The sequence below is a fragment of the Somniosus microcephalus genome, chromosome 3 (assembly GCF_052327205.1).
Source record: "Somniosus microcephalus isolate GS21.2 chromosome 3, FLI_Smic_1.0, whole genome shotgun sequence".
Taxonomy (NCBI): domain Eukaryota; kingdom Metazoa; phylum Chordata; class Chondrichthyes; order Squaliformes; family Somniosidae; genus Somniosus; species Somniosus microcephalus.
This window is the reverse complement of record NC_140989.1, coordinates 344,241,178-344,260,734: the sequence shown is the minus strand read 5'-3', so window position 1 is coordinate 344,260,734 and position 19,557 is coordinate 344,241,178.

The window sequence follows — 19,557 nt, the reverse complement described above, 5'->3', positions numbered from 1 at the left end:
ACCCACCCCCCCCAACCCGAACCACATAATGGCCTTCATATACATGACAAAAGCATCAAAATAGAAAAAGCCCATTAATGGGCAATGGAACTCTAGAATCTGCAGCCTTTATTTATACAGCCTGATTTATATCAGCATGAATTTCAGAGCCCCAGTAGAGATTAATATTGATGAAGATGATTTTCTCAAGAAAAACAATAAATATGACAAATTGACATGGCCCCTTATTAGCTTTAGTCTTTCAACTGCTGCATATAATTAATAGTAAATGCAATGTATTGATTTAACATCTAGGTGTGTCTATGTACACGTTGCTCTTTTTTTTTAAGAAGGAGTGAGGTGCCTCATAATAAATGTTGTAAAGAAGATAACATTTGTGTGATTAATGTACTGTGCTGTGATTTTAAGTTCGTCAATGCATTTTCTGGGCCATTCTTTGACTGCTTTAAGTTAAGGCTGAACCTGTGCAAATGTCCTGCCTCTTTGACCACAGAGTGACATCATTTAGACAGCAAATTGAATGTACGAAGAATGCATCTTCATATTAAACTGTATTCAATGGATAATTATGAATTCTGCATTTTACGTTGAAAAGTAGCTCTGGGTGATTCCTTGAGCATGATGGGCTTTTAAGCTTGCAAAAGCCTTGTCCAATTTTCATACGGAGCCACAGCCAGCAGCACTGGAATGGAGGATTATATATACATGAGAAGATTAACTATGTAAGCTCCTTAATTACATGGCATTTTTTTTCAATATCCATGTTTGCCATCACCTCTCCTGAACCCCTTTCTCACTGCTCGAGGTCCTTGTGACCGAGTGTTTCTTCTGAGTCTAAATAGCAAATAATTCTCAATTTAATTTCTTCTCCCTGTAAATCAGATGAAACCATTTGTGTTTCCCCTAGCAACCAACTCTGCAAGCAGCATACTTGTGTTATAGTTCAATCATTTGTAGTTGTACATTGAATGCCTGATAAGGATTACGTGTTTTCCACTTGTAAGGAATTCACAGTAAGATATTAGTAAGACATTTCTGTTGTACAATTTCTTGAACATTAGGAAAAATTCTCTTAAGTGCGCTCTGTTTAACATATCTGTTATTTTTAACCTTGCTGTAGTTGGGTAGCTTGTAACAAAACACCAGAGAAGTATCACTATCATGTCCTGATACTGTCACAAGTACTATATGTGCTGGTTGGTATCTGCTTTGTTCCATGGGTCTAGGTTGGCTGTGAGTTCAATGCACTGACCTGAAACCTGTATCTTCCACACTCCTGCTGTGGTATTGTACAAGATTCAGCACGGACACTGAACTTGCACTTGAAACTTGGTATTAAATCTACTGAAATCCACAAATAATAAATGGTAGTCTATGTTTAACTGACACAGTTCTTTTAACTGATTATCTAAAAGCTGGTAGTTCCTACCTTTGACTTGGCTGTATCTCTACAACTTAAAATTGGCTGACTCCTTCAGGATAATAGTGCAGGATGAAGCTTTTGCATTATTGTCGATCACTTGCTTTAGTTGACTACTTACATTTTTTCAATGGTTTTGAATAATAAACCTGTGGAAAAAATGTTTTAATTTTAATTAATTGACCACTTACCTTGCAAAAAGCAGGCCTTACGCCTGCTTTTTAAATGTGTAAATACTGCAGGCTTACCCTCCCGGGAAAACCTGTAAAAAAAAAACTAAGTTCAAAGCGCACGCGCAGCCTCCCCTGCGCGCGCGTTCGACCTCTGAACCTCTTCGTTCAGAGGATCGGAAAGTGCCAGTTTCCCGCGCATGCGCAGTGCATGCAGGAAACCGGCACTTCCATTCGGCCTACGGGTGAGTACCCCGTGCGTACTCACCCGGGGAGAGCCGAATTTCTGGGCCAGTATTTCACTTACAAACAAACCAAAAAGCTGTTTCTGAAGATTTGTAAAGGCATTTGCTACCAACACAGAATCCAGCACAGAGCCCTTTTTCAGTATACAATGACACTTACTGGACAATCCCAACAATACAAAATCCACACCATATCTTGCAGTGGCACCAGGGACGGTTAGAGGACACTTCCAGCATTAACAATTTTTCTTATCGCAAACACCCAAGACTGTTGCATTCAAAAAGCAATGTAGCAAATGCCTTTACAAATCTTCAGAAACAGCTTTTTGGAAGTGAAATACCAGTGGGCCAGAAATTCGGCTCTCCACGGGTGAGTACGCACGGGGTGCTCACCCGTAGGCCGAATGGAATTGCCGGTTTCCTGCATGCACTGCGCATGCGCGGGAAACCGGCACTTCCGATCCTCTGAATGAAGAGGTTCAGAGGTCGAACGCGCGCGCAGGGGAGGCTGCGCGTGCGCTTTGAACTTAGTTTTTTTTTACAGGTTTTCCCGGGAGAGTAAGCCTGCAGTATTTACACATTTAAAAAGCAGGCGTAAGGCCTCCTTTTTGCAAGGTAAGTGGTCAATTAATTAAAATTAAAACATTTTTTCCACAGGTTTATTATTTTTAAATACTTTAAAGCAAGGTAAGTTTATTTTTAGCCCCGTTATAATATAAAATTATTTTTTTCAAAAATTTAAATTATTGTTTAAAATAGTTATTTAATGTAATTTATAGTTTATTTAAAAAGTGTGATTTTTCTTTTTACATTTATTTGAAGATTTACTGCTATTTTGGGCCCGTAGTATTTATAAGTTTTGTCAGGTCTACCTGTCAATCTTATGAATGGGCTTTTCCCTCCTCCGATTGGCTGCCCATGGCTCACGTGATCCCAGGGGATGCATCGCACTAACTACGCCCCTGGGACACGCAAGCACAGCGCGCCGGCAGCTGGGCCAGGCCCCGGAGCGGAATTCCACAGGGCCCTACAGCTCAACTGCCGGCGCGCAAGGTAAGTGCAGGTCGGGGGCTTACACCCGCGGGAAGCCCCCGACCCGAATTTCTGGGCCACTGTGTCTTTGAAGTCATGTGTGAAGTAAAGTTCAACTAGTATGTAGCGAAGAACTGCAGGTACCATGATACAGTTAAAACACAATTCAACATTACATAATGCTAAAAGATCTGGTGAATTACAGCTGACGTAGGTAAACGTAAAATCCATGTACCATAGTTTCTTGATTTCCAAGTAATCTTTATTAGTTGCCCGCTTAATTTAGATATTGATTTGTGTCAGCTGTGGCTCAGTGGGTAGCACTCTCGCCTCTGAGTCAGAAGGTTGTGGGTTCAAGTCCCACTCCAGAGACTTGAGCACAAAAATCTAGGCTGACTCTCCAGTGTAGTACTGAGGAAGTGCCGCACTGTTGAAGGTGCCGTCTTTCGGATAAGACGTTAAACCGAGGCCCTGTCTGCTCTCTCAGGTGGACGTAAAAGATCCCATGGTACTATTTCAAAGAAGAGCAGGGGAGTTATCCTTGGTGTCCGGGGCCAGTATTTATCCCTCACTCAACATCACTAAAACAGATTATCTGATCATTATCACATTGCTGTTTGTGGGAGCTTGCTGTGCGCAAATTGGCTGCTACAATGCAACAGTGACTACACTTCAAAGAGTACTTCATTGGCTGTAAAGCACTTTGGGACATCCGGTGGTCGTGAAAGGCAAGTCTTTCTTTATTTTAATGCATTCGCTATAGTTATATTTAATATTAATAAGAATTTGTTGGTGACGACTTCTTATTCTAAGTAACCAATATTGTACCTATCCTATGTTAGCACAGCCTCTAAAAGGACAAATGCTGATTCAAGATCCTTGACACGGTATTCCCTATCCAGCAGTGAAGCATTCTACTTGGACTTTTATTTATATCTTTATTGACATGTTTCAAAGAAAAAAAAGAAAAAGATAGAGTGCCAACATAAACAGAAGATTGAAGTCCAATCACTAGTTTTAAAGTAGTAGATGAAGATAAACTTAATCCATTTTATTCCGTGGAAATAAATGATGCGCTCATAGCCCCTCTGTCCTGACAAGTTATAATTCACTTGAATGAAAACTAAAAACAATAATCCATTCCTATGAGTATTCAATGAATAATCTACACTGTGCATTGTGTTCTTGAATGTTATGAAATACTGGCCTGTTGTATCAACAGTGACTGGTGAGGAATATATTCACTTGTATTTCTAACTTTCAAGCAGTATGAACCCTCCACACATCATAAAAATGTTGTATTGCACCATATTTAATGCAATATTTTATAAAATAGCTGTTAATTCAAAGTCTGTGTAATTGTATCATACCTTCAACATGAAAAGTGTTGGCACCGGTTGAATAACATTAGTTGGGAGGTTAATCCTTCATTCTATCACTTTTCCCTATTTTTTATTTATTCATTCATGGGATGTGGGTGTCGCTAGCAAGGCCAGCATTTATTACCCATCCCTAATTGCCCTTGAGAAGGTGGTGGTGAGCCACCTTCTTGAACCGCTGCAGTCCGTGTGTTGAAGGTATTCCCACATTCCTGTTAGGTAGGAAGTTCCAGGATTTTAACCACACGCCAATGAAAGAACAGTGATATATTTCCAAGTCAGGATGGTGTGTGACTTGGAGGGGCACTTGCAGGTGGTGGTGTTCCCATGTGCCGCCTTTGTCCTTCTAGGTGGTAGAGGTCGCCCGTTTGGGAGGTGCTGTCGAAGAAACCTTGGCGAGTTGCTGCAGTGCATCTTGTAGATGGTACACACTGCAGCCACATTGCACTAGTGGTGGAGGGAGTAAGGGGGAAAAATTCAGTATCGCCTCGTTTGGGGCGCCATTAGCGGCCGTGTGCAAAGTTTAGCGCCTGGCACTAATTATCGCCCATGACGGCAAACTTGGCTTTTATCGCCCCTGGAGGTGATTGGAGCGCTAAATCAGATGCTTCACACCTGTCTTAAGGCGCTAAGGCCGAGGAGCGAGGCGCTACCTCAGAGCACTGGCGAAGCTCATGTGATGTCAGTCAGCAATGGAACACAGACACACTGGCACCGGCCAGTTCTTAAAGGGGAGTTCTGACGAAAGGTCATTGACCTGAAACATTAACTCTGTTTCTCTCTTTACAGATGCTGCTTGACCTGCTGAGTTTCTCCAGTATTTTTCTGTTTTTATCTTAAAGGGGAGGGTTGATCTTGCTCTCCATCCACATCCTGCTCATTGCAGCCTTGAAGCTCGGCCTGGAGAGACCTGTACATCAAATCTGCTGGAAAGAACAATGGAGAGACCCAGGGAAAGAGCTCAGAGTGCAGCCCCCACAGTCTCTTCTAAATAGATACAAGGAAGGGCAAATCAAAATGAACCTGCAAAGTGCTGCTCAGTATGCAAAACTCCTTCACACAGTGTTGAATCTCTTCAGAAGTCTCTCTCTCTCTCTCAGAATGCGTGGTGCAAAAATGTCACCAACAAAAAAAGGGCAGGAAGCGGTCGCTTTTAAATAGCGCTCCCCCAGTCCCTTCCTGACTGCAAAACGCTCCCCTCAACCTGTTGTTGCTAGCAGCAGGGGGTAAGGCAGGGGGCGCCACTCAATATCCGGTCCAGGGCGCTACCGGGGCGTTGCGCACTCGAATGACGTCACGAACTGCCGGCGCTGGAGATCATGGCGGTAGTGTTTAGCGCCGCCACAAAATGTCTAGTTAATTTCGCGAGCGGCGCAAACATCGCCGCGCCCGGGCGCTAGTTGCTTTGTGCCACATTAGCGGAATTTTTCCCCCTAAATGTTTAAGTCAGCTGCTTTGTCCAGAATGGCGTTGAGTTTCTTGAGTGTTATTGGAGCTGCACTCATCCAGGCAAGTATTCCATCACACTCTTGACTTGTGCCTTGTAGGTGGTGGAAAGGCTTTGGGGAGTCAGGAGGTGAGTCACTCACTATAGGATACCCAGCCTCTGACCTGATCTTGTAGCCACAGTATTTATGTGGCTGGTCCAGTTAAGTTTCTGGTCAATGATGACCCCCCAGGATGTTGATGGTGGGGGATTCGGCGATGGTAATTTCATTAAATGTCAAGGGCTGGTGGTCAGACTCTAGCTTGTTGGAAATAGTCATTGCCTGGCACTTGTGTGGTGCGAATGTTACTTACCACTTATCAGCTCAAGCCTGGATGTTGTCCAGGTCTTGCTGCATGCGGGCACGGACTGCTTCATTATCTAAGGATTTGTGAATGGAACTGAACACTGTGCAATCATCAGTGAACATCCCCACCTCTGACCTTACGATGGAGGGAAGGTCAATGATGAAGCAGCTGTAAGTGGTTGGGCCTAGGACACTGCCCTGAGGAACTCCTATGGTGATGTCCTGGGGCTGGGCTGATTAGCCTCCAACAACCACAACTATCTTTCTTTGTGCTAGGTATGACTCCAGCCAGTGGAGCGTTTTCCCCCTGATTCCCATTGACTTCAGTTTTACTAGGGCTCCTTGATGCCACACTCAGTCAAATGCTGCCTTGATGTCAAGGGCAGTCACTCTCACCTCTGGAATTCAGCTCCTTTGTTCATTTTTGGACCAAGGCTGTAATGAGGTCTGGAGCTGAGTGGTCCTGGCGGAGCCCAAACTGAGCATCAGTGAGCAGGTTATTGGTGAGTAAGTGCCGCTTGATAGCACTGTCATTGACACCTTCCATCACTTTGCTGATGATTGAGAGTAGGCTGATGAAGCTGTAATTGGCCAGATTGGATTTGTCCTGCTTTTTGTGGACAGGACATACCTGGGCAATTTTCCACTTTGTTGGGTAGAAACTTATAAAATTCTAACAGGACTAGACAGACTAGATGCAGGAAGGATGTTCCCAATGGTCGGGGAGTCCAGAACCAGGGGTCACAGTCTAAGGATAAGGGGTAAGCCATTTAGGACAGAAATGAGGAGGAATTTCTTCACCCAGAGAGTGGTGAACCTGTGGAATTCTCTACCAAAGAAGGCAGTAGAGGCCAATTCATTAAATATATTCAAGAAGGAGTTAGATATATTTCTTAAGGCTAAAGTGATCAAGGGATATGGAGAGAAGGCAGGAACAGGGGACTGAATTTGGATGATCAGCCATGATCTCATTGAATGGCGGAGCAGGCTCGAGGGGCTGAATGGCCTACTTCTGCTCCTATCTTCTATGTTTCTATGCCAGCGTTGTAGCTATACTGGAACATCTTGACTAGAGGTGCGGCTAGTTCTGGAGAACAAGGCTTCAGCACGTCAGCCAGGATGTTGTCGGGGTCCATAGCCTTTGCTGTATCCAGTGTGCGCAGCCATTTCTTGATATCACGAGGATCATCCACTCAGCACTTCTGGCTGAAGATGGCTCTGAATGCTTCAGCCTTGTCTTTTGCATTTATATAGCGCCTTTCACGACCACCGGATGTCCCAAAGCACTTTACAGCCAATGAAGTACTTTTGGAGTGTAGTCACTGTTGTAATGTGGGAAACGCGGCAGCCAATTTGTGCACAGCAAGCTCCCACAAACAGCAATGTGATAATAACCAGATAATCTGTTTTAGTGATGTTGGTTGAGGGATAAATATTGGCTAGGACACCGGGGATAACTCCCCTGCTCTTCTTCGAAATAGTGCCATAGGATCTTTTACATTCACCTGAGAGGGCAGGCGGGGCCTCGGTTTAACATTTCATCTGAAGAGAGTTAAGGGAATGGAAAACGTAAATCTGGAATATTACTTTAAATTAAATTGCAAGAATAGGACAGGGGGCATAAGTTCAAACTAGTAAAAGGTCAATTTAGAACAAATATCAGGAAACTCTTCTTTGCACAGAGAGTGATTAATGTACAGAATAAACTTTCAGATTGAGTAGTGGAAGCAGTTTAAGAAACAATTGGATGGTGCAGTGGAAGGATGATGGGATCTTACTGAAAGGATGAATTTTGATGAGCCAAGTGGCCTTCATCCATTACTCTGCCCCCTGGTTATCTTATCTTCAGAACATCTTTACCTTAGATTCTTTCATAAGGGTGCTCTTGGGAGCCACCAGATTGCAAGCTCCATTGAACGATCTTGAAGCACACTGAAAAATGTGCCTTTGAATCATCTTATTCATTTGCTGGTGGAAATGGAAGATATGAACTGAAATGCAAGATTTCACATGTAGAGTAAGCTTGAGTACAGAAATTCTGAGGCAATACTTCACCATATCAGGAATTAGGAACAGGAGGAGGGCATTCAGCCCCTCGAGCCAGTTCCGCCATTCAATTAGATTGTCTGATCTGTATCGTAACACAATTTACCTGCCTTGGTTCCATTACCCTTAATATCCTTGCCTAACGAAAAATCTGTCAATCTCAGACAGAAGCAGTCTGGCTGAGTTGGATGCAAAGTATAAGATGGGCAAAAATTACAGATTTGGATCAATCTTTACAGAGCAGCAAGAACTAGTTACTCAAGACAACTGCAGGGAAAAGCAAATTAAGGAAACAGGCATGAGTAAGTGTGAGACTGCGGGCTGGATTTGCATTGAGGAGGCGGGTAGGAGGCGGGACAACAACTTTCGGGGTTGTAGTCCCGCCTCCATCGAGTTGTGGCCAACCCACGCGATTTTGACTTGATTGTTCTTGTTGAGCCCGCCCAGCGGGCTCAGCAGGCCAATTAGTGGCCACCCGGCACCACATGACGTCATAGATTGATATTTTATCTGCCAAGACCTTTTGACAGATGAAATATCAGCGTTTGACAGCTATTTGAAGCTGTCAAACACTGACAATCTGTACTCTAAGTTAATTCCTTCTTCTCAGGATGATTTAGAGATCTCTCCGGAACAGAAAGCTGAATGCTGCAATTTTTGACAGATCGCGGCCATTCTGCTTTCTGTGCCGATGAAACATAGAAACATAGAAACATAGAAGATAGGAGCAGGAATAGGCCATTCGGCCCCTCGAGCCTGCTCCGCCATTCAATGAGATTATGGCTGATCATCCAAATTCAGTACCCTGTCCCTGCCTTCTCCCCATATCCCTTGATCCCTTTAGCCTTAAGAAATATATCTAACTCCTTCTTGAATATATTTAATGAATTGGCCTCAACTGCCTTCTGTGGTAGAGAATTCCACAGGTTCACCACTCTCTGGGTGAAGAAATTCCTCCTCATCTCTGTCCTAAATGGCTTACCTCTTATCCTTAGACTGTGACCCCTGGTTCTGGACTCCCCAGCCATCGGGGACATCCTTCCTGCATTTAGTCTGTCTAGTCCTGTTAGAATTTTATAAGTTTCAATGAGATCCCCTCTCATTCTTCTAAACTCCAGCGAGTATAAGCCCAATCGACCCAATCTCTCCTCATACGCCATTCCTGCCATCCCAGGTATCAGTCTGGTGAATCTTCGCTGCACTCCCTCCATGGCGAGAACATCCTTCCTCAGATAAGGCGACCAAAACTGCACACAATACTAAAGATGTGGTCTCACCAAAGCCCTGTACAACTGCAGCAAGACATCCTTGTTCCTGTACTTGAACCCTCTCGCTACGAAGGCCAACGTACCATTTGCCTTCTTAACCGTCTGCTGCACCTGCATGCTTACCTTCAGTGACTGGTGCACAAGGACACCCAGGTCTCGTTGCACTTCCCCTTCTCCCAATCTATTGCCGTTCAGATAATAATCTGCCTTCCTGTTTTTGCCACCAAAGTGGAGAACCTTGCATTTATCCACATTATACTGCATCTGCCATGCATCTGCCCAATCACCCAACCTACCCAAATCATACTGGAGTTTCTCGGCATCCGCCTCACAACACACACACCCACCTGAGATGAGGAACTCCCGAGACCTGAAGGAAGGAAGGCTGTAAAGGTAAGTAAAACTTCTTTAAACACTTGAAACACACCAAACACACTTACCTCTGCACTCATGCACCCATCACACACCTGAACACCAGACATCTCAACCCCTTCAAGCCCGACGGCCCGCCTCGCTAACTTGGCGTGGTTTGGAGCTGTCGGGAATCCCACACTTCAAGAATGAAAATAGGGATTAGGCTAAAAACTGCCTGTTAACAGGCAGTTAATTGGCACTAATCCCCTTCCCGCCTCGGGAAGGCGGGTCCCAGTGCGGGTCGGGTACCCGCCTCCTTTGAAACTGGCGTGGAGGCGGGTTGGGGGCGGGATGGGTTCGTGCCCCCCCGATTTCGGGATTTTAATCCCCCACACGCCTCCAACCCTGCCCTTTGAATCTGAACTTCAGAATTGGATTTATATCCTATTTGTCAATGGTGCCATTGGTATATACCCAGCATCGAAGCTTTGACCACGCTCAATCAGCTCTGATGGACGGGTCACATCCTCTGCATGCCTGATACAAGACTCCCAAAACAAGCGCTCTACTCAGAGCTCCAACATGGCAAGAGAGCCCCAGGTGGGCAGAGGAAACACTTCAAGGGCACCCTCAAAGCCTCCTTGAAAAAGTGCAACATCCCCACTGACACCTGGGAATCCCTGGCCCAAGACCGCACAAAGTGGAGGAGAAGCATCCGGAAAGGTGTCGAACACCTCGAGTCTCTTCGCTGGGAGCAAGTGGAAGCCAAGCGCACGCAGCGCAAGGAGTGCACGTCAACCCAAGTACCCCACCCACCCGCCCCTTCAACCACCGTCTGCCCCACCTGTGACAGGGACTGTAGGTCCTGCATCGGACTCATCAGTCTCCTGAGAACTCATTCTTAATGTGGAAGCAAGTCATCCTTGGTTCCGAGGGACTGCCTAAGAAGAAGGAGGAAGAGAAGAAGATATGGTATTGCTTCAGCTGTTAACAATCATCTTTCACCACTGTCCATACTGATCCAGATTAAGCAAGAATGAGTGGATTGCCAAAAATGAGAGTAATCTGAATGGAGAAATGATTTCAAAGCTAATCACAAATGGAATAATAATTAAATGGTGCAGGAAATAAGATGAAACTCATAAGGGTGATATTCTGAGTTGTTTCAGAATCTTGATATAATAACAGATGACAAGTAGTGGAGGGAGGCAACTTAGCGTTCTGAGACAGTTTCCTGAAGTTACCACCTTTCATACTATTTCAGGAGCAGTCCTGACCTGAAGATTGTATTTCTAAGGCTGCTGCCTGCAGATTAACAGGAATGAGACTTTTAACTGGAATACGCACTTCATAAGTGTAATGAAGAAATTAAGATAGTATGCACGTAAGATTAATCAAATCATTTATGGTAAGAGAAACTACAGTACGAGATACATTTCATTTCAATTTATAGCTCAAACAGCAGACAATTATTGAATGAATCTTGTCATTCATGTGGAAATGACTTATGAAATGATACTGGGTGACCTGCTGGTGGCGCTGTCCAGGGAGAGTATAAATACTCGGGCATGGGCCCAGCTTGCTCAGGACATTCTTTAACAGGAACTAGTGAAGGACACAACTAGATCTCTATGTTGAAAAACAGTTGATTAAAGCCTTGTTTAATAATTAGACCAAGTGCCTAGTAGTTTTCTTATGTCAATTATCACTTAGATTCTCAGTATAAGTGACCAATAATTTCATTGTAACAGAGTGTTATTCCATGGAGTTACTCAGCAAGTTAGAGTAATCTTTTTCCCCCTATAAAGTTTATTGTAAATGGGTTCTGCCAAATTACGAGAATTGACAAAATCATAGCAATCAAAAAATTGAGTTATCTAGATGGAGAAATGATTTCAGGTACTGTAGCATAGTGGTTATGTTACTGGACGACTAATCCAGAGGCCAGAGACGTGAGTTCAAATCCTAGCATGGCAGTTGGTGAATTTGAATTCAGTTAATTAAGTAAATCTGGATGAAAAAGCTAATAATGGCCATGAAGCTATCGGTAAAAACCCATCTGGTTCACTAATGTCTTTTAGGGACGGAAATCTGCTATCCTTACCCGGTCTGGCCTATATGTGACTCCAGACCCACAGCAATGTGGTTGAATCAGCTGCCCTCTGAAATGGCCTAGCAAGTCACTCAGCTGTATCAAACCGCTACAAAAAAGTATAATAAGAATAAAACCGGACAGACCATCCGGCATTGACCTAAGCACCGGATTTGGATGTGACAAAGGCACACCCAGCCCAGTCGACCCTGCAAAGTCCTCCTCACTAACATCTGGGAACTTGTGCCAAAATTGGGAGCGGTGTCCCACAGACTAGTCAAGCAACAGCCTGACATAGTCTTACTCACAGAATGATACCTATCAGCCAACGCTCCAGACTCCTCCATTACCATCCCTGGGTATGTCCTGTCCCACCGGCAGGACAGACCCACCAAAGGTGGCGGCTCAGTGGTATACAGTCGGGAGGGAGTGGCCCTGGGAGTCCTCAACATTGACTCTGGACCCCATGAAGACTTGGCATCAGGTCAAACATGGGAAAGGAAACCTTCTGCTGATTACCACTTACCGCTCTCCCTCAGCTGATGAATCAGTGCTCCTCCGTGTTGAATGCCACTTGGAAGAAGCACTGATGGTACAAGGGCACAGAATGTACTCTGGGTGGGGAACTTCAATGTGCATCTCCAAGAGTGGCTCAGTAGCACCACTACTGACTGAGCTGGCCAAGTCCTGAAGGACATAACTGCCAGAATGGGCATGCGACAGGTGGTAAGAGAACCAACACGAGGGAAAAACCTACTTGGCCTCATCCTCACCAATCTACCTGTTGCAGATGCATCTGTCCATGACATTATTGGTAGGAGTGACCACTGCACAGTGCTTTTGGAAACGAATTCCCGTCTTCACACTGAGGATATCCTCCATCATGTTGTGTGGCACTACCATCGTGCTAAATGGGATAGATTCAGAACAGATCAAGCAGCTCGAAAATGAGCATTCATGAGGCACTGTAGGCCATCAGCAGCAGCAGCAGAATTGTATTCCACCACAATCTGTAATCTCATGGCCTGGCATATCCCTCACTCTACCATTACCATCAAGCCAGGTGACCAACCCTGGTTCAATGAGGAGCGCAGAAGAGCATGCCACAAGCAGCACCAGGCGTACCTAAAAATGATGTGCCAACCTGGTAAAGTTACAACACAGGAAAAAAAAGAAAGACTTGCATTTATATAGCGCCTTTCATGACCACCGGACGTCTCAAAGCACTTTACAGCCAATGAAGTACTTTTGAAGTGGAGTCATTGTTGTAATGTGGGAAACGTGGTAGCCAATTTGCGCACAGCAAGCTCCCACAAACAGCAATGTGATAATGACCAGATAATCTGTTTTTTTTGTTATGTTGGTTACATGCATGCTAAACAGTGGAAGCAGCATGCTACAGGCAGAGCTAAGCAATCCAACAACCAACGGATCAGATCAAAGCTCTGCAGTTCTGCCACATCCAGTCGTGAATGGTGGTGGACAATTAAATAACTAACGGGAGGAGGAGGCTCCAACAGTTACAAGGTTCTTACTCCCTGTGTGGGTGAGAGCAGGGACTGCAGTGAGGATGAGCAAACTGACCACAGCACTGTGGTACAGGGAGCCATTCAAGAGCAGGGAGCAAAAAGAAATGTGGTAGCGGTAGAGGACAGTATAGTTAGGGGGATAGACACTGTTCTCTGCAACCAAGAGCTTGAGTCCCGAAGGCTATGTTGCCTACCTGGTGCCAGGGTAAAGGACATCTCCTCCGGGCTGGAGAAGAACTTGGAGTGGGAAAGGGAGGATCCAGTTGTCGTGGTCCACGTAGGTACCAACAACATAGGTAGGACTAAGAAAGAGGTTCTGCTGAGAGAGTTTGAGCAGCTAGAGACTAAATTAAAAAGCAGAACCACAAAGGCAATAATCTCTGGATTATTACCTGAGCCACGAACAAATTGGTATCGGGTAAATAGGATCAGGGAGATGAATGCGTGGCTCAAAGATTGGTATGGGAGCAGTGGAGTTCAATTCATGGGGCACTGGCACCAGTACTGGGGAAAGAGAGAGCTGTTCCATTGGGACGGACTGCACCTGAACCATGCTGGGACCAGAGTTCTATCGAATCGAATAACTAGGGAGGTAGATAGGGCTTTAAACTAAATAAGGGGGGGAGGGTCCCGGTGGAGAGAAATCTAGAATGCTAAAGAGAAAAGACAAGGAAGCAGCGCAGGAAAGTGATTGGGGTAAGGATAACCAGATTGTGTCAGGAAGGGACAGAGCGTACAAACAAAGGAGTGCACTAACAAATAGGGTCCGGGTAAGAAAAAATGGTAATAAGACAAATAGGGCCATAGTACAAAAAAATGTTAAGATGTCTAAAAATGTTAAAAAACAAATCTAAAGGCACTGTATCTGAATGCACGAAGCATTCGTAATAAGGTAGACGAATTAACAGCGCAAATAGATGTAAACGGATACGATATAATTGCAATTATGGACACATGGCTGCAGGGTGACCAAGGTTGGGAGCTGAATATCCAAGGATATTCGAAATTTAGGAAGGACTGGCAAAAAGGAAAAGGAGGTGGGGTGGCGTTATTAGTAAAGGATGAAATCAGAGCAATAGTGAGAAAGGATATTGGCTCAGAAAATCAAGATGCAGAATCAGTCTGGGTGGGGCTAAGAAGCACCAAGGGGCAGAAAACATTGGTGGGAGTTATCTATAGGTCTCCAAACAATAGTGGTAATGTAGGGGACGGCATCAAACAGGAAATTAGAGATACATGTAACAAGGGTACTACAGTAATCATGGGTGACTTTAATCTACTTATAGACTGGCCAAACCAAATTAGCAATAATACTGTAGAGGATGAATTCCTGGAGTGTGTACGAGATGGTATTTCAGACCAGTACATTGAGGAGCCAACTAGGGAACAGGCTGTCCTAGAATGGGTATTGTGCAATGAGAAGGGGTTAATTAATAATCTTGTTGTGCGGGTCCTTTAGGGAAGAGTGACCATAACATGATAGAATTCTTCATTAAGATGGAAAGTGAAGTAGTCCAATCCGAAACTAGGGTCCTAAATCTAAAGAAAGGAAACTACAAAGGTATGAGGAGGGAGTTGGCTATGATAGATTGGGGCATTTCATTAAAAGGCATGACGGTGGATAGGCAATGGCTAACATTTAAGGAACAAATGCATGAATTGCAACAGTTATACATTCCTTTCTGGCGCAAAAACACAAAAGGAAAAGCGGCCCAACCATGGCTAACAAAAGAAATTAAGGATAGTATTAGATCCAAAGAGGAGTCACATAAAGTTGCCAGAAAAAGTAGCAAGCCTGAGGATTGGGAGCAGTTTAGAATTCAGCAAAAAAGGACCAAGAGATTGATTAAGAGGGGAAAAAGAGAGTGAGAGTAAACTTGCAAGGAACATAAAAGTGGACTGTAAAAGCTTCTACAAGTATGTAAAAAGAAAAAGATTAGTGAAGACAAATGTAGGTCCCTTACAGTCAGAAACGGGAGAATTTATATTGGGGAACAAGGAAATGAAAGAGCAATTAAACAAATACTTTTGTTCTGTCTTCACGGTAGAGGACACAAATAACTTCCCAGAAATGCTAAGGAACCAAGGGTCTAGTGAGAAGGAGGAATTAAAGGAAATTAGTAATAGTAAAAAAATAGTGCTGGAGAAATTAATGGGACTGGACGCCAATAAATCCCCAGGGCCTGATAATCTGCATCCCAGAGTACTAAAAGAGGTAGCCATGGAAATAGTGGATGCATTGGTTGACATCTTCCAAAATTCTATAGATTATGGAACAGTTCCTGCAGATTGGAGGGTGGCAAATGTAACCCCACTATTTAAAAAAGGAGGGAGAGAGAAAACAGTGAACTACAGACCGGTTAGCCTAACATCAGTAGTAGGAAAAATGCTAGTCTATTATAAAGGATGTGATAACAGGACACATAGAAAATATCAATGGGATTCGACAAAGTCAACATAGATTTATGAAAGGGAAATCATAGAAACATAGAAACATGGAAGATAGGAGCAGGAGTAGGCCATTCGGCCCCTCGAGCCTGCTCCGCCATTCGATGAGATCATGGCTGATCATCCAAACTCAGTACCCCGTACCTGCCTTCTCCCCATATCCCTTGATACCTTTAGCTCTAAGAAATATATCTAACTCCTTCTTGAATATATTTAAAGACTTGGCCTCAACCGCCTTCTGTGGTAGAGAATTCCACAGGTTCACCACTCTCTGGGTGAAGAAAACGATTGAAATTTTTTGAGGATGTAACTGGTAGAATAGATAAGGGAGAACCAGTGGATGTGGTGTATTTGGATTTGCAGAAGCCTTTGACAAAATCCCACATAAGAGGTTAGTGTGCAAAATTAAAGCACATGGGATTGGGGGTAATATACAGGCATGGATTGAAAATTGGTTAACAGACAGGAAACAGAGAGTAGGGTCTTTTTTGGGATGGCAGGTGGTGACTAGTGGGGTTCCGCAGGGATCAGTGCTTGGGCCCCAGCTATTCACAATATATACCAATGATTTGGATGAGGGAACCAAATGTAATATTTCCAAGTTTGCTGACGACACGAAACTAGGTGGGATTGTGAGTTGTGAGGAGGATGCAAAGACACGTCAAGGCGACTTAGACAAGTTGAGTGAGTGGGCAAATACATGGCAGACGCAGTATAACGTGGATAAATGTGAATTTTTCCATTTCGGTAGAAAAAACAGAAAGGCAGAGTATTATTTAAATGGTGATAGATTAGGAAATGTTGATGTACAAAGGGACCTGGGTGTCCTTGTATACCAGTCACTGAAAACAAACATGCAGGTGCAGCAAGCAGTTAGGAAGGCATTAGTTGGCCTTCATTGCAAGAGGGTTTGAGTATAGGAGCAAGGATGTCTTACTACAGTTATACAGGGCCTTGGTGAGACCACACCTGGAGTATTGTGTGCAGTTTTGGTTTCCTTACCTAAGAAAGGATATACTTGCCATAGAGGGAGTGCAGCGAAGGTTCACCAGACTGATTCCTGGGATGGCAGGACTGTCGTATGAGGAGAGATTGGGTCAACTAGGCCTGTATTCACTAGAGTTTAGAAGAATGAGAGGGGATCTCATTGAAACAAATAAAATTCTGACAGGGCTAGACAGACTGGATGCAGGGAGGATGTTTCCTCTGGCTGGGGGGTCGAGAACGAGGGGTCACAGTCTCAGGATACGGGGTAGGACATTTAGGACTGAGATGAGGAGAAATTTATTCACCCAGAGGATGGTGAACCTGTGGAATTCTCTACCACAGAAGGCTGTGGAGGCCGAGTCACTGAATATATTTAAAAAGGAGATAGATAGATTTCTAGACACAAAAGGCATCAAAGGGTAGGGGGAGAGAGCGGGAATATGGTTTGGCTATAGAGGATCAGCCATGATCACATTGAATGGCGGAGCAGGCTTGAAGGGCCGAATGGCCTACTCCTGCTTCTATTTTTCTATGTTTCTATGTTTTTCTATGAACAACCCCATCCTCAATGATGGCGGAGCCCAGGTAATTTCCAAAGAAACTTCATTCTAAGTGTAACCTTAACAAGTTTTTTTTTTAACATTCATACTTGGGATTACCAGAGAATGTTGTCAGGAAATCCTACAAGACTATCATGCGCATATAGGCCTTGCAGAATTTCCCTACTTTCAGGGAGGGTGGTAGTTGAACTGCACAATGGCCCAGTGCACTAACTGCTGTGTGCCTGAGGCCCATTAAAGCTAATGCCTGGAGTAGACCTGTCCCTTAGTTACCCACATAGTTCAGTAACAGCTGCTGCTTTTGGTGATCTCTGACAGCTGGCCTGGAGGGGAAAACAGCAGAGATGCTTCAGGAAATAATTATTTGCCGCGCTGATTGCAGGAACAAGGCTTTACACAGGGGTCACAGAAAAAACCATGGTTGCAGGTGTGAAAATATTGTCAACTGCCAAAATCCAGCTCTGTGAGCAGGGAGGGGACAGTAAGTGCTTAGTAAATGGGTTAATTGAATATTTCAATATTTCCCTTAATAGCTCATCTTTCTAATTAAGAGTCGTTTCATCCCTGAACCTGTTCCAGGTACGGTGCACTCACCGCGAGAGTACATGTCGGAAGATCCCAAGCCTGTAAAATTTTGTTTGGGAGCTGAATTATGAAACACAGCCTGGCTTTCTTTGGTGATGCTACTGTAATATTTGCATATCCCCACCTGTGCTGAGTAATAAGTACCTGCCACACATCAGTATTATGAATTTTGTTCAGCTAACAAAACCACAGGGGAAATTATACCTCAGACATTCCATAATAATTGATGCTAAGCTGTTAGTGCCATCCAGTTATTCTGCCTGAAGTGTTTCAACGGCAGCAGCAGCAGTTTAATGAGTTTGGCTGTGCATTCAAAGGAGACTAATTTACGCAGAGGTTCTACAGGCACTGCCGTTTGTTTGAGGAAAGCCTCAACTTGTTAACTGCTAGGCCTCCATTAGCAGTTTACAAGGAATAATGCAATATAGCGTGCTGTACCTAATCAATGGCAGTCACTGTTGTCTTTTCAGAACTGCCAAAACAAACCCAGTATCACGAAGGATTCTTAAAGACGTATTTTTTTTTACTATTATGCCAGTAACATGTTCTCATTTACCTGGCACCTCTTGGAGACAGTGAGCAGGAGGCTTAACAGCATATGGCGTGACAGTAAATATTTTACAAAAGGTATTATTTCATCAATTTGCAAAATTTGATGTCTTAAGATAACTGCAAAGCACTGGGGGCCGACAATCAGTTCATTAAGAAATCTATTTTAATGACAGCACAAGTGTAATCTTGCCAAAAAAAAGTATAAGGTAAACAGCATATATTTATCTTTCAAGGGAGAGTTCAGTAAAAAAAAACTTATTTTGTTATTTTAATCAATGGAATAGGTGCTGTGAGCAATATTCCAGGTGCTGTATTCCCACGTACATCTAAACTAACGGGCAAAAGAATTAAGCTGCGAGACAGGTGAACTCAGATGTTCTCAGGGTCATGCTGCAAAGCACGGCTGAATTGTCATCAGGACCTCGCTCTAGAGCATCCTATTCCAGCACGGCACTGCCACACCAGGCAAACAAGTAAATTAAAGGAGCATAACTGGGTTAGCGACGAAAAAACCCGAAGCTTTACATTGCAGCTCAAGTGCCTTCGACAGAATAACAGACTGTCGGACTCCAACGCTTTTCTTCCTAAATAATGCATAGCTTTTAAATCCAACTCGTAACCGGGAAACTGATTTCAAACCCCCCTCTCGATAAAATTGCAGCTTTTATTAAACTGTATTCTTAGCGCCTTATTCTGAAGGTCTATACACGATAAGCCAGTTTTAAAATGTTTTCCAACACTTCAGATGAACAAAGCAAATGTAAAAATGGACAACCCAGTATAAATCCTCATTAAGTAGCTTCTTAAAAGAGACAGTGCTATAGTGAGCAGAAAATTGCATTCACAAAGAAATACTACAGAAAGAATGTATGCTAATCCCATCTGATCATAACATGTATTGTAAGTAGCTAAGAACTAGAATCATTAATTTATCTCTTAACAATAGACTTTTATTATTAAAAAAAGGGTATAAAATGAACCTTTTGGGCATATGCTACCAGATTGCACTCTTTAGTAATTTTTTTTTACCACAGTAGCAAAAGGTTATCCAACATGACTTAACCCTAATTAGCAATAATCACAAAATTGCTAGTATT